Here is a 13,845-nt window from a genome sequence, read left to right on the forward strand (position 1 = left end):
GAGTGGGGATAATCCCCCAGCCCAGTGAGAGCCAGGTCTCTGGACTGCTGGCCTGGTGTTGGGGGCAGGGGGAGCTGGTCCCTCCCCTACAAAATGTGTCTGGGAAGTTGGAGCCCAACCTCAGTCAGAGAACGAAACTCCACTGAGCACTCACAGGAACACACTCTCCCAACACACAGCAGACGTAGGCCCACGCGTTGCCCATACCCACCCACACCCACTCATGGACAGGAGGAAACAGGGAGCCTTCAGGAAGCTTTGTAGATGCCAGAGAAGCATCACACTCCCATCCACTGGTTAGAGGCCTTTGGACAAGTCACTTAGCCTCTCCGGACCTCAGTCTCTTCATCTATAAAATGGGGATAGGTATGTCTATTTCACTTGCTCTGAGAGTTAGCTGAGGTTTTGGCTTACGAATGAGAAATCTGAATTGCTGGAGTGGAAGTGTCCCTCCCAGCCCCTGTCCCTATCCTCTCCCTGCTTGCCTCTCAGGGAGACCCCACCTGCCTGGGAGATAAATCATTATCCCACAGGAGAGCTTAGCACCTCCCTCCTCAGCCTCTCCCACCAGCTTTGAAGGCCAGACACACTCAAGTGGTTAAGCTGCCTGTGAGAAGTGTTTACACAAGGCTGATGAATCCCACCTGGTGCTGTGGCCCGCCACCCCCCAATGCCCTGCCAGCTGCCAGCCCCCACCTGCCCCTCTAGTACTCCTTGTATGACCTGGCAAAGCCTTCCTACCTTCCCTAGCCCCCACTACACATTTCCATCACCTTCAGTTTATCAAACTGGGGTCTTCAGCCCCAAGTATGTAGTCTCAGAGGTTGGCCATAGAGCGTAATGGTCAAGGGCATAAACTTTAGAGTCAGACTGCCTGGTTTCAAATACTGACTCTCCTCCTTATTAGCTGTTACCTTGGGCTAGTTGCTGAGCTAGTCTGAGCCTCAGTTTCCTAATCTGCAAGAGGGGTATTGGTTTTTATGGCTTAAATGAGTTGATATATGAAACTGCTTAGAATGTAGCCCAGAACACAGTGAGAACTTCGTAATATTTGTTGTATTTTCTATGACCAAGACTTCACTTTGTGTCTGCATTCCAATGGCCATCTAAGAAGCTATATAAAGAGTTTTCATATCCTCTAGATGTGTATCTTAACACTGAGCACTGTTATATAATTTCCATATTTGCATTTATCTCTATCATTGATCACCTTGGCCCCAAAGTGGTCGCTCAAAGTTAAGCTTTAATTGCAGCATTTCTCAAAGTGAGGTCTGAGGACCCCAGGCAGATACAGACCCTGGAGAAGACCACAGCAGACACACCTGGTATTAAATCTTGGGTCCATGAGGCCCTGGCCAGGTAGTTCAGTTGGTTAAAGTGCTGTCCCAATATGCCAAGGCTGTGGGTTCCGTCTCAGGTCAAGGCACAGACAAGAATCGATCAATGGCCCTGGCTGGTGTGGCTCAGTGGATTGAGGGCTGGCCTGTGAACAGAGGGTCACCGGTTCCATTCCCAGTCAGAGCACGTGCCTGGGTTGCAGGCCAGGTCCCCAGTGGGGGGTGCATGAGAGGCAACCACACATTGATGTTTCTCTCCCTCTCTCCCTCCTTTCCTTGCCCTCGAAAAAGAAATAAATAAATAATAAAAAGTTAAAAAGACAACATACCAGAAAAAAGAGAATCAACCAACGAATGCATGATTAAGCGGAACAAGTTGGTGTTCCTCTCTCTTTCTCTCTCTCTCTCTCCCCCCCTCTTCTTCACTCTCTAAAAATCAATTTTTAAAAAATCCTGAGTCTGTGAGATTTCCTTTATTTGCTCTCACTGGGGGATCAGTACTCCTGGGGTCCTTGGTGCAGAAAAGGTCTCCCAGGAATCTCTGCATTCCCCGTGTCTGCCTTGCACAGAGCTCGGCACTTCAGTTAGTGCCCAGCAAAAGTTAGCTACCTTCCTCTCCCATCCTCCACTTTCCTCTGAATTCTCCAGCCCTCCCCTCACCCCATCCTCCCAGGTCTTAGCTTTCAGCCCAGCTCTTGTCACGCTCACCCAGTCCTGGCCAGTGGGGATCTTATATGGCCATTCCGCCCTGAATCCCCATCACACCAGGATCTCAGCTGGAAAATGGGGAGGAGGATGGGGAGGAGGATCCAGATCTGAATTTCACTGGAGCGAATGACACTGTCACCCATCACTAGATGGGATGAGTTTCAAGCACTTAAAAAACATACAGACGGCCTCAAACGTGAAAGGGACATAAGAGTTCATCAGACCAGGGTTACAAATGGGAAGGAAGCAACAAATAGGAAGGAAGCTGAATGTGAGTGTGTGTGCGTACGCGCGCGCAACACGGGGAAACCAAAAGGCAAATGCCCCTTATAAAGGAAGCACATGCTGTTCAACTCCAGTTGATTGTTGATAGGCAGAAATAATGGCTCAGTCTTGCCAGATCTTCTGGTTTTTTTCAAAGACTGAAAATTCAGAAATTTATGTGAACTCTGATTTTAGTAGCCGGGTAGGTCTCAGACTAGGAGCCCTGCAACAACAGCAAGCCCCACGGGTCCCTGGCCACCCCACGCCCCACAAACTTGCAGTGAGAGCACGCGCGCGCGCACACTACCACACGGACTAGGGCTGAGAGAGGAGACAGCAGCTGATGGCTTTCTTCTAAGCAGCTGCCTCCTTTCCATCAGTCCCTCTCTCTGATTCCCCTTGCCCCTTGGGTTATAGGGCACTCTTGAAAAATCAAGCAGTTTGGGTTTTGTTGTTTGGGGTTTTTTTTTTTTTTTTTTTGAGGCCCATTACTCCGCACAGGCAGAGCCAGTGATGGGAGCTGCTGTCAGTGCTCAAGGACTCAGGCATTCAGGGGGAGAGGAAGGGCATTTGGTCTCTGCCAGGGTGGGAGCGAGGGATTCACGTTCATCATGAACCTGCACCACCTGCAATGTACTAGGCCCTCATTTACTCCTCAGGGAGGAAAGGAAAATTCTTCCCATTTTACCGGCACTGAGGGGTTAAGGGTCTTGTGGTTACAACCTACTCAGTGGCCTGCCAGTTTGCTTACTCAGGACTGGGGATCTGGAAGGTGAGGCAATGGGCAAGGAGCTGTGTGTGGGGGGAGAGGGGCGGGTAGGAGGCATGACCCAGTTTGGGGACTAGACTCAAGGAGGTGAGGAAGGGGCTGGAGACAGAGGCAAACCTGGACGGGAGACTGAGGGAGGACTCCCGCGCTAGGCGGCCTGGAAGGGGAGGATCAGAGCTAGGGAGGGGGACGCAGCTGGAGGTGGAACTGCGGGCGGGGACTCAGTCCCTCTAGAGGGCTGGAATACCTTTCACCTTCTTGCCTGCAACACTATCAGGATAAATTGGTATTCTGTCTGGGGCCGGACACAGACCCAAAAATGTAAACCATCCACATCATTTCTCATTAGCCCTCCCCAAGACTCGCTGCGGGGTGGAGAGTTTTGGCTGCAGAGTGGGCTGCCGGGTGGGGGCAGAATTGCTGGGCGGGGGAAGGGACCAAGGACGTGCCTGTCCGACCTGTCGGGATTAGAGTGTCCGCCAGAGCTAGGTCAGGTTCTGTCACCCCACTCCCGGCCGCTGCCCCCCCAAACCGAGAGGCAGCGGGGAAGGCTGCTTCTCATCCCTCCATCTCCGCTCCCGGCGTGTAAATTCGTCCCTCCCACCGTCTAAGAGGGGCCCGACAGGTGCAGGGGGACGGGCGGAGGACCTGAAGACCCCTGACTGCCCCCCAAAATCCAGGCGTACTCTCCAAGTCCAGAGGCCGGTTTCATAAGAAAACTCCTGCACCCAACTGTGCGCACCCAAAATCCTCCCTTGCCCTCCTGGGAGCCCGGGGCAGCCTTCTCGTCTCCTCAACCAAGGATCGCCATCCGACCCGCAGCGCTCGACCCTGCGGGCCACTGAGCGCGCCACCTCCAGTGGAAGGGGCCGCTCCGCACGCCGCCTGCCACGTCGGACCCCGGCCCGAGCTGCGGGACTGGGGTAAGGGTAGTCGGGGCCGCGGGACTCGGGGGAATCCGACGTGATGAGACCAGGAATCAAAGCCTCTGGATGAGGGGTGGTGTTGAATAGGGCGGGTGGACCTGGGGTGTTCAGAACTACGAGTGAAGACGATCATTGGGTTTGCGGGGTTGAGGGGAACCCGAGGCCGCACCCGCGAGGGGGCTGCCCACCGGCTTGGGGCATGGCGCGGGCGAGAGGCAGTGGGGACTCGCAGGAGGGCTCCCAGTCGTACCGTCTCCCGCCCCGGCTGACCGGAGAGCGGTCAGAGTCCTTTTCCTCTCGTTGTCTGCCCCCCGCAACTCAGCTCCGCCGAGCCCCGACGCAAGGGCCCGCAGCGCCCCAGGTCCTGGGGAAGGGGGCGCCAGGGAGGAGGAAAGGGCATCGAAGCGGGGGACTCACCTCCGCGCTGCCGGCCGCGGCGGGGGCAGACCCGGGAGGGGCGAGGGTGCGGCCGCTCACCCGCCCGCCGCAGGACTGTCCTGGGCGCCGGGCTCTCCCGCGCTCCGCCCGCTGGTTCCCAAGTTGCTCAATCTGCCAGCGGCTCACGCCCTCCGGGGCCAGCGCCCCACCCGGTACATCGGTCCTCTGGGGCGGCTTGGTCCGGCCCTCGCTCTCCCCAGTGCCCCGCTCGGCGGTCCGCTCCTCGCTCTCCGCCTGGTGCTCGTGCTTTCCGTCGCGCCTCCGTTCGGCCGTAGCTCGCAGCCCGGAGAGGGGCTAGTCCCCTCCTCGCACGAGGGAGGGAATCCCCCCCCTTTGCAGTCCCACCCCCGAGCCGGCCCCCCTTCCCGGGATCCGCAGCAAAAAACGGACTGGAGCGCCAGGCCCGGGAGTCCGCAGCCCCCTCCTGCCCACCCTTGGCCGCAAGCTAGGGCGCTGCGCTCGGAGCGCAGGGCTGGCAGCCTCACGCGTGCTCCGGCCCCTGGCGCAGACCCTCTGCCCTCGCTCCTCCCCTCCCCGCCGGCCCGTAACGCGCGGATTTCACGCGCCAGAGCAGGGGCTGCAGGTCCAGGCATCCCGGGGTCGGAGCAGGACCGCGAAGTCTTTCGAAACCTCAGTTTCCCTATCAGGATCATGGAAAGTGACAAGGAACAAGCTCAACAGGGTCTGATGTCCTGGCCACGCCCTCCTCCTCCTCTCCGGGGCAAGTCTCCAGAGCATCTTCCCGGTTCCGAGAAAACCAGAGGCTCTACGATCCCAGAACCCAGGTGAGGACACGTCCACAGGGAACTCATGCAGGAGAGCGAGAGGAATTTTGAAATGACACCTCGATTCAAATTCCTGCTCCAACACTAGGCAGCTGTGTGGTCACGCTGAAGTTACTCAACCTCTCTGAGCCTCAGGGTTGCCATCTGTTTTGAGGGTTCAGTGAAAGAAAGGATTCAACTGCCTGGTAAATGTCAGGGGCTCTATAAATGTTTGTGGGGTGCGTCCTGAAGGGCGCAGACACCTGCAGTGACCCAGAGGATGTGGAAGTCAAGCCTGAAGAAGGGAGGCAGGAAGCCTCACTCCCACGGTGGCACCCAGCTGTTCTCCAGCTTCACTTTAGACAGGGTAAAGGAAAATGGGCAAAAACTGTAGTTAGCAGGAGTTAAGTTAGAGCCTTGAAAAGCTATACTGATTGTGGGGGTGGGGGTAGGGGTGGTGGGTAATGAAGACAGGCTGTGGAATCTCCTTCTCGGGAGAGGAGGGGGCAATCCTAACTCTTGGGAAAAGAGCATAGAGTTTTTTACAGTGACAGGGGAAAGGATGGAATGACCCCTGGTGTGTCCTGATGGCCAGGGAACAGGGATGGTGGATGGCCAGAGAAAGTGGAGCAGTTGGGTCCCAAAAGCCCTGTGCCTGGGCTCAGTCAGCCAGAGCACTGCCAAGTTTGCAGGAGGCAAACAGTCACTTCCGAGTTGGTGCTGGGCCCCCTCCAACCCACTCCCCAGCTCCTCCCCGTCCCCTCTGCCCTGAGTCTTCCCTGTGTCTCACCGGCCCTTGGCTCTGCTCCGTGCCTAATCAAACAGCCCCAAATGCCGAAAACTCAATGTTTATTTTATTTTATTTTTTTACACACTTGCATAACTCCCCGACGAGCCACGCCAGGCATTGGGCTTTTTGTTTGGTTTTATTTTGTTGCATTTAGAGAAAAAAAAAAAAAGGGAGAGAGAAGAGAAGAGAAGGAATAACACAAACCACCCAGCCCTAGAAGCTGTCTCAGGCCAGGCAGTGGGCTCGGGTTTCTTGCCGGAGGTAAAGTCTGTGGGAGTGGGTGGGGGGGGCAGTGCTCACTACTAGGCTCAGGAATGAGTGAGAAGGGGAAGAAAGCCACCTGGGTCAGAGGAGATAATGAATTAGAACCATGTGATGACAGTGGATGAATAATAAAGAGTATTTCTTGTGCACCTAATACATGCCAAGCACTGTGCTTGCATATACACATTCTGTTACCTAATTTTGCAACCATTTTTCTTTCTTCTTTTCTTTTCTTTTTCCTATAAATGTGAATTCTGAGCCTCAGAGAGGTCAAGAAATTTGCTCAGAGACACATGACCTGAAAGTGGCTAGCCTAATTCCCATTATACCAAAGGACTCGTACTTTCCCTGAGAGAACCATTTTACCCTCCGTTTGCAGGTACTGTCCATTCTGCCTAGAAATGCTTTTTTGTCTGACCCTTCTGTATCATTCTTCAAAATGCCTATATGAATTTTACCTGGCCGCCTTGCACTCCAGCCTCTGGACCTTATGTAGACTATACATCACTCAGCGCTGGGCTGCGATTGTCTCTCCCACTACACTGTGAGCCCCTTACGGGCAAGGACTGTGTCTGATTTATCCTTATGGTCCCAGCACCATGGACATACTTATTTGATGTTTAGTAAACTGAACCCCAAGGCTGCCGGACTGTACCTTCAGATGATGTCCCAAGTCGCTGTCACTACTCATCCAAGCCAAGGTCATTGTTCTCATTAGAAGACCAAAGGTCAGTGGACCAGAGCAGGGCAGTAGCTCCTGGAGGTCCTTAAAGTTTGAATACTTTCTGTCATCCTTTACCAGGTAAACACTCTTCTACCACCTGCACTGTCACTGTATCAGGATATTTTCAGCTACAAGTAATAGAAGGCCCACTCAAAATAGCTTCGATAGCAGGGTGGTTTATTATTTCATGCCTCAAGAAGGGCTGAGGTAGAGTGATCCAGTAGCTCTGCAACCACATCAGATTCTGTCCTATGTCTTCATTCTATTGACCTCAGTGTGTTGGCTACTATCCTCATGATCACAAGATGGCTGCAGAAGCCCGGGCACTACATCTTCCTCAACCAAGTCCAGCAACAAGGTCAGCTGTCTCTTCTAAAGAGTTAAGTGGTACTTTTAAGATGGTTAAAGTGGTAAACTTTGTGTTATGTATATTTTATCACAATTTAAAAAAATTTTAAGGAGTTAATTGGATCACATGCCCACCGATGAACCAATCACGGACAAGAGGGATGATGCCACTAACATTAGCTGAGACCAGTCAGGGTTCAGCTGCATTATGCGGGAAGGGTGTTCACAGACAAAAGCAGAGCTCTGGAAGCACTGAAGACAGGTGAAATAGACTTTTGTGTAGGCAACCAACAGTGTTTGTGATCCTCACGGTTACTCAAAGAAAAGCTGACTTTGTTATTTTCAATCTCTAGCAGACTGCCCTGCGGACCTTAGTCTTTGTGGCCCTCCTATTCTCTGAGGTCCTGTGGTTCTCCCTTTTATGGAGACAATATAGCACAGTGGGTAAGTGCATGGACACTGGAATCAGCCCTGTCTGAGTTCTGAGCTCAAAATCTATCCCTACCACTGACAAACTCAATGTTCTTGGGCAAGTCACTTTGCCTGTTTCTTCATCTGTGAAATGGATGTTAGTAACAGTATCTACCCCACCACAGTTCTTATGAGGATAACATAGGTGGTACATTTCAAGAGAGCTTAGCCCTGGCTGGTGTGGCTCAGTGGATTGAGTGCTGGCCTGTGAACCAAAGGGCCGCTGGTTTGATTTCAGGTCAGGGCACATGCCTGGGTTGCGGGCCAGGTCCCCAGTGGGGGGCACGTGAAAGGCCACTGCACAGCGATGTTTCTCTCCCTCTCTCTCCCTCCCTCCCCCCCTAGAAATAAATAAATAAAATCTTTTTAAAAAATAGAGCTTAATGCAGTGCTAGGGGTGATAGTGAATACTTAATACATACCGGCTCTTGTAATTTGCTATAATTTTGTCTTTTTATTCATTAAATATTCACTGAGTGCTCTTGCAGCCCAGGTACCAGGCTGGGAATGGAGGCTAGAGAAATGAGTATCACTCTGTCTGCTTTCCTAAGGAGCTCCTGGTCTAGTGGGAGAGGCAGGTAGGTGAGGAAGAGGGACAGCACAAAGGACGGGGCAAGCATAACTCCTTGAGGGAGTCAGAGAAGCTTCCCCAAAGAGGAGATGCCTGAAGGACTTGTTGGCATTTTCCAGGCACGTGAGATGAAAAATGCATGCCAAGTAGAGGGACTGACATGTGCAAAGGCCCAGAGGCTATCAGTAGCTCTGATTTGTGGGGGCTTAAGATGAAAGAGGTCAGGAGGAAGGCAGCAGATGAGATCCTTCCATAAGGGCCTCAGATACCAAGCTGAAGAGCAGGGACTGTACCTGGAAGGCAGTGGGCAACCCTTTGGGGATTATGAAGTGGGTGAGGGGTAGGACTGGAGGTGTGCTTTAGGACTGCCAGGCAGCTCTTGCTGTGAAAGCTGAATTTGACTGGGAGAGACTGAAGGGGGTGGGGAGCCCCAGTTAGAGAGGGTCAGGGAGTCATTCACAGGAGTACTGCTCTGCTCTTCCCCTCTCCTCTTGCAACGTCCCTTCCAGAGGCCCAGCTGCGTCAGCTGGGAACCCCCACACCATAAACACACCCTCCCAGATTCTCCACCTTGTGTGACAGAAGGAGCTGGGACTCCGCTAACACGTACCCCCCCCCCCCCCCAACGCAGCTGCGCTCGTCTGGCAGGGTCTGGAAAACCACTCATTCTGTCGCAGGAGGAGTGAGCGCCTTTCCCCTTCATCCGTTCTTTGTGGCCTTCTTTTTGCCATCCTGCTGACACCTCCTTCCTCTCCTCACCTTGGGGACCTGCCAAATGGCCCTTTGTGCCTTCTTTGCTCACACAGGACTTTGACACCTGCCTCAAGGTCCTCTTCTCCATCGCGGGCTCCGGCATCATTTTGGGAACCTTAGTCTCCATGTCAGTACCACCCCAACATCCGCTGATGCTCTTGTCCACTCAGCCTCCCAATCACACGGCCGATCCCTCTTGTCCTCACCCGAAGCGCCCCATCCCTAAGATCATAGGTTCTAAGACCCAGACCCCTAAACCGCCAGATGCCCTCCAGAACCTTCTTTTGCTCCCAACCTCTTGCTCTCTTCCTCCTAATTCACATTCTTGACATTTTGACCACTTGGCAATGATTTCCACACTGGCCTTGCCTCAACGCCTCAACTGCCCTGCCAACTCTCTGCCTCTTTCTGCTGAGTTCTGCAGGAGAATCCTCCAGCTACCTGGGACAGAGCCACTGCCAATTCACAGCCAGCCTCAGCTGGGCCCTCAGCCACTCAGGCCCCACCCTCATCAAGACAGCCGAGACAGCCAAGAGTGACTCCTCTAATTTCCTGTCCCTAAAACTAAACTCGTGATCCCTACCCAGAACCTCTTTCTCCCCAGATGCCCCCCTCGGTAAACAGCAGTGAACCTGATAAACAGGAAACTGGGAGTTGTTTTTCATTCTTCCCCCTCTCCCACCTCCCACATCCACTCCATTGGCAAATTCTGTCGGACCTACGTCCAGACTGTTCGCAAAACGCGTCTCCGGCTCATCTCACTGCTGCCGCTTTAGGCCACCTTCGCTGCTTACCTGGGTGGTTGTAAGCATCCCTGACTGGTTTCCCCACTTCCACTCTATGCCCAACCAACACAGGCTTCACACAGTAGCCAGGGAAAACTTTAGAAATTATGAAGCAGGTCCCATCACTCACTCCCTGCTTTAACCTTCCAGTGATTTTCCGTCCCACTTAGAATGAAATCCAAACACCATCCCTTATAAGGCCACATCCCTCCAGCCTCATTTATCGCCTCTCAGCTTCAGCCTTACTGGGCTTCTTTCAATTCTTTGAGGATTCTAAACTCTTTCTCAACTCAGGGCCTTTGCACGGGTCCTTTGCCGGCTCGCCCTTCCCGTGGCTCTTCACATGGGCAGCTTCTTTTCTTCCTTCCAATCTCGGCGTACACATCATTTTGTCAGAAGGACCTTTCCTCACCTCTTCAGCGCCCCATCATTCCTTATCACAGCTGCCTTTCTGTTTTATTGGATGCTGTGTTTTATAATCGCTTACTTGCTTGCTCCCCTGGTGGACTCAATTCCCAGTGCCTGCATGTGAAAGAGTCCTTCTTCCTTCCGCTGTCCTCACTCTTCCTGCATGGTCCACCGGTAAGATCGCCAGGATCGCCAACAACCTCCTAATCACCATGTTCTGTAACTCCTTTATTCCCCTCCTTCTCTGTATCTCTGCAACTCTTGACATCCCCTCCTTCTTGGGATGCTTTCCTCCACTGTCCTGATTCCTGTTTCTGGTCCCTCTGCCTACCTCTCTTCTTGGCCCTTAGCTATGGGCAAGCCCGAAGTTATTTCTGGCCTTCTGCCTTTCTCTTCAAGCATGAACTCATATGGGGAAAAAGTATAATGTCTAATAAAAAGAAAAATAAGTGCGATGGTTAATTTTATGTTTCAGCTTGACTAGGCCATGATACAGATGTTTCTGTGAAGGTATTTTTTTTTTTAGATGAGATTAACATTTAGGTTGGTGCACTTTAAGAAAAGCAGATTACCCTCCATAATGTGGGTGGACCTTATCCAATCAGTTGAAGGCCCTAATAAAACAAACACTGACCCCCTCTGAGGAAAAGGGAATTCTGCCAGCAGACAGCCTTCAGACTCAAAGGCAATACCAGCTCTTCACTGGGTCTCCAGCCTGCTGGCCTGCCCTGCAGATTTTGAGCCAATTCCTTAAAATACATATACACTTTGGTTTTGGAGAATTGCAATACGGTATTAACTGAAAGTTAACTAAAAATCTCCTAAACTCTTTTCCTTAAAGAGGTTTTCTCATGGATACAAGCCTTTTGGGCCTGACAGTTAAGACACCCAAGTTCTAATCCCAGATTTGCCGCTTGCTGGCTTCAGGATCACATTCAATACCCTTTATTCTTCTAAATTTGCTTCTCCCCCACTCTTTCCCATCTCAATAAATGGCATCTCCCGCCACCCAACTGTTCAAGGTAAACCCAAGAGTTTTTATCCTTAGTTGGCACCTTGCCTTTACTCCCTACCTCCATTCGATCCATCAGCACATTAGTTCTCTCCTGCCTCCAGAAGAGATCTGGATGCATGAATTGGGTTCCATCTCCTCGACCACCACCCTGCTCCAAGCACCACCATTACCTGCCTGGTCTTCTGGCTTACCTTCTGCACCCACAAAATCACTTTGGCTTTTAAAAAACATCAACCATATCATAGCGCTTGTATTAGCTTCCTGTTGCTGCTGTAACAAATTACCACAAACTCAGTGGGGTAACACAGATTTATCGTCTTAAAGTTCTAGAGGTCAGAAGTCTACAATGGGTTTTTGGGGCTGCATTCCTTTCGGAGGCTCCGGGGAAGATCTGTTTCCTTGCCTTTTCCACCTTCCAGAGGCCAAACACAGTCCTTGGCTGATGGCCCCTTCCTTGCAGCACTTCGACTTTTGCTTCTCTCATCCCGTCTCCTTCTCTGACTGATTCTCCTGCCTCCCTTTTTATTTTTTTTAAAGATTTTATTTATTTACTTATTTATAGAGAGAGGGGAAGGGAAGGAGAAAGAGAGGGAGAGAAACATTGATAAGTGGTTGCCTGTCGCATGCCCCCTACTGGGTACCTGGCCAACAACCCAGGTGTGTGCCCTGAACTGTGAATCGAACCAGCGACCCTTTGGTTCGCAGGCCGGCACTCAATCCACTGAGCCACACCAGCCAGGCTGCCTCCCTTTGTAAAAGACTGTTGTGATTATATCAGGCCCACCTGGATGATCCAGGATACTCTCTCCATCTCAAGGTCCTTAACTTAATCACAGGCACAAAATCCCTTCTGCTGCATTCACAAATTTTGGGGATTCAGATGTAGCTATCTTGGGGGGAGTGTTTAGCAAAACACTCTTAAATTCACCCACCTTACCTAGAATTAAAGGCAAACATGTCCCCTGATTCACAAAACCCTCAGTGGCCTGCCCCTGCGTGCCTGCTCTGCCCACAGTGGTCCTCTTACTGTCCTTGGAATGCACCAAACCCAATCCTGCTGGAAAGCCTTTCCCTTGCATTTCCTTCTGCCCTGTGTGCCTGCCCCTTCTTGTCATTTAGGTCTCAGCTCAAATGTCACCTCCTCAGAGAGGCTTTCTCTTGTCTACAGTAGCTTTAATGAGACATTTTGTATAGTTTCTTTTCATAGCACTTTATCTCTGCCCGATGTTTTCTTGTTTATTATTTATTTCTTCATTGTCCATATTCCCCATTAAAATACAGGGATCTTCAAAGCTGGGACCTTGTCTCTCTGTATCCCCAGCACTGGAGCTCAACTAGCCGTATTGTTGAATGCATCAATGAGCCTCAATTCCCTCGTTTTTCCAATGGGCATAATATATTCTTCTCGTCAGGTGACTTAGAGTAAATGAAATAATAATGTTGACCATATTTTGTTGCCAGTAATGAGCCAAGCACTTCACTGGAGATTTTACACTCAGGGTGGAATGTTCACATATTAATTCAACGACTTGGTGGTAAAAAAACAGAAATCGTCTCGAGCCAGCTTAAGGAAAAGGTTTATTGGAATGCTGCAACCCATAGTTTAATAAGGATCCAGGAGAGGAATCAAAACACAGGAGAGATAGGCGGCTTCCTAAGAACCAGAAAAGTGACACTGATCATTCTCCATCTCTCCCTCATCACCACCTCTGTTTATACATCTGTGCCTTCTCTTTGAAGACCAGCTTCTTCTGTTTCCACGTGTCTAGTCATGGCCCAACGCAGCCTCAGCTAACTCTCTGTGGCCGTACAGTGTGGCTGCCCAGTATCTGCTTCTGCCTCTCAGTGTCCCAGCCCATTCCAGGGAGAGAGTGTTCAATGGCCCCACATCGAGTCTGTGGTCAGTCCCAGATGCGATGGCCTATAGGTGGGATACTGCGGTCAGAGGACACATGTGACTGCCTGAGGGATTAGAATCACTCTTTAATCTCCCCCCGGCCCCGCCCCAATGTGGTAGAGTTCTTTCCTTCCAGATACACTGCTTCGGCAACAATTATGTGACTTGTCACATACCGTCTACATCTGTCATTTTGCAAGTGTTGGGCTATGTCATTAAAGGTCTTTTGAAATGCCATTTTGAACAACTCCTATAGGTGAAGTGGTGAATGTAATAACATATTTACCCCTCGTCCATAGTTAAACCCTTGGGTGGGTTTTCCCCATTATAAACAGGGACAGTCGACATGATGACTCCATAGGCTCTGCCACCGACTGGGCAGTTACGTGAGACCTGTTGTTTTATACGAGTATAACTCATTTTATCGCACTGCACTTCATTGCATTTCACGGATATTGTGTTTTTTACAAATTGAACGTAAGATCTTCTACCAGCAAAAAGATTACGACTGATGAAAAGCTCAGGTGATGGTTAGCATTTTTTAGAAATAAAGCCTTTTTAAATTAAGGTATGCACCTTTTTTTAGACATAATGCTATTGCACACTTAACAGA

The sequence above is a fragment of the Pteronotus mesoamericanus genome, unplaced genomic scaffold (assembly GCF_021234165.1).
Source record: "Pteronotus mesoamericanus isolate MK-2021 breed Mesoamerican mustached bat unplaced genomic scaffold, CSHL_Meso_final contig_221, whole genome shotgun sequence".
NCBI lineage: Eukaryota > Metazoa > Chordata > Mammalia > Chiroptera > Mormoopidae > Pteronotus > Pteronotus mesoamericanus.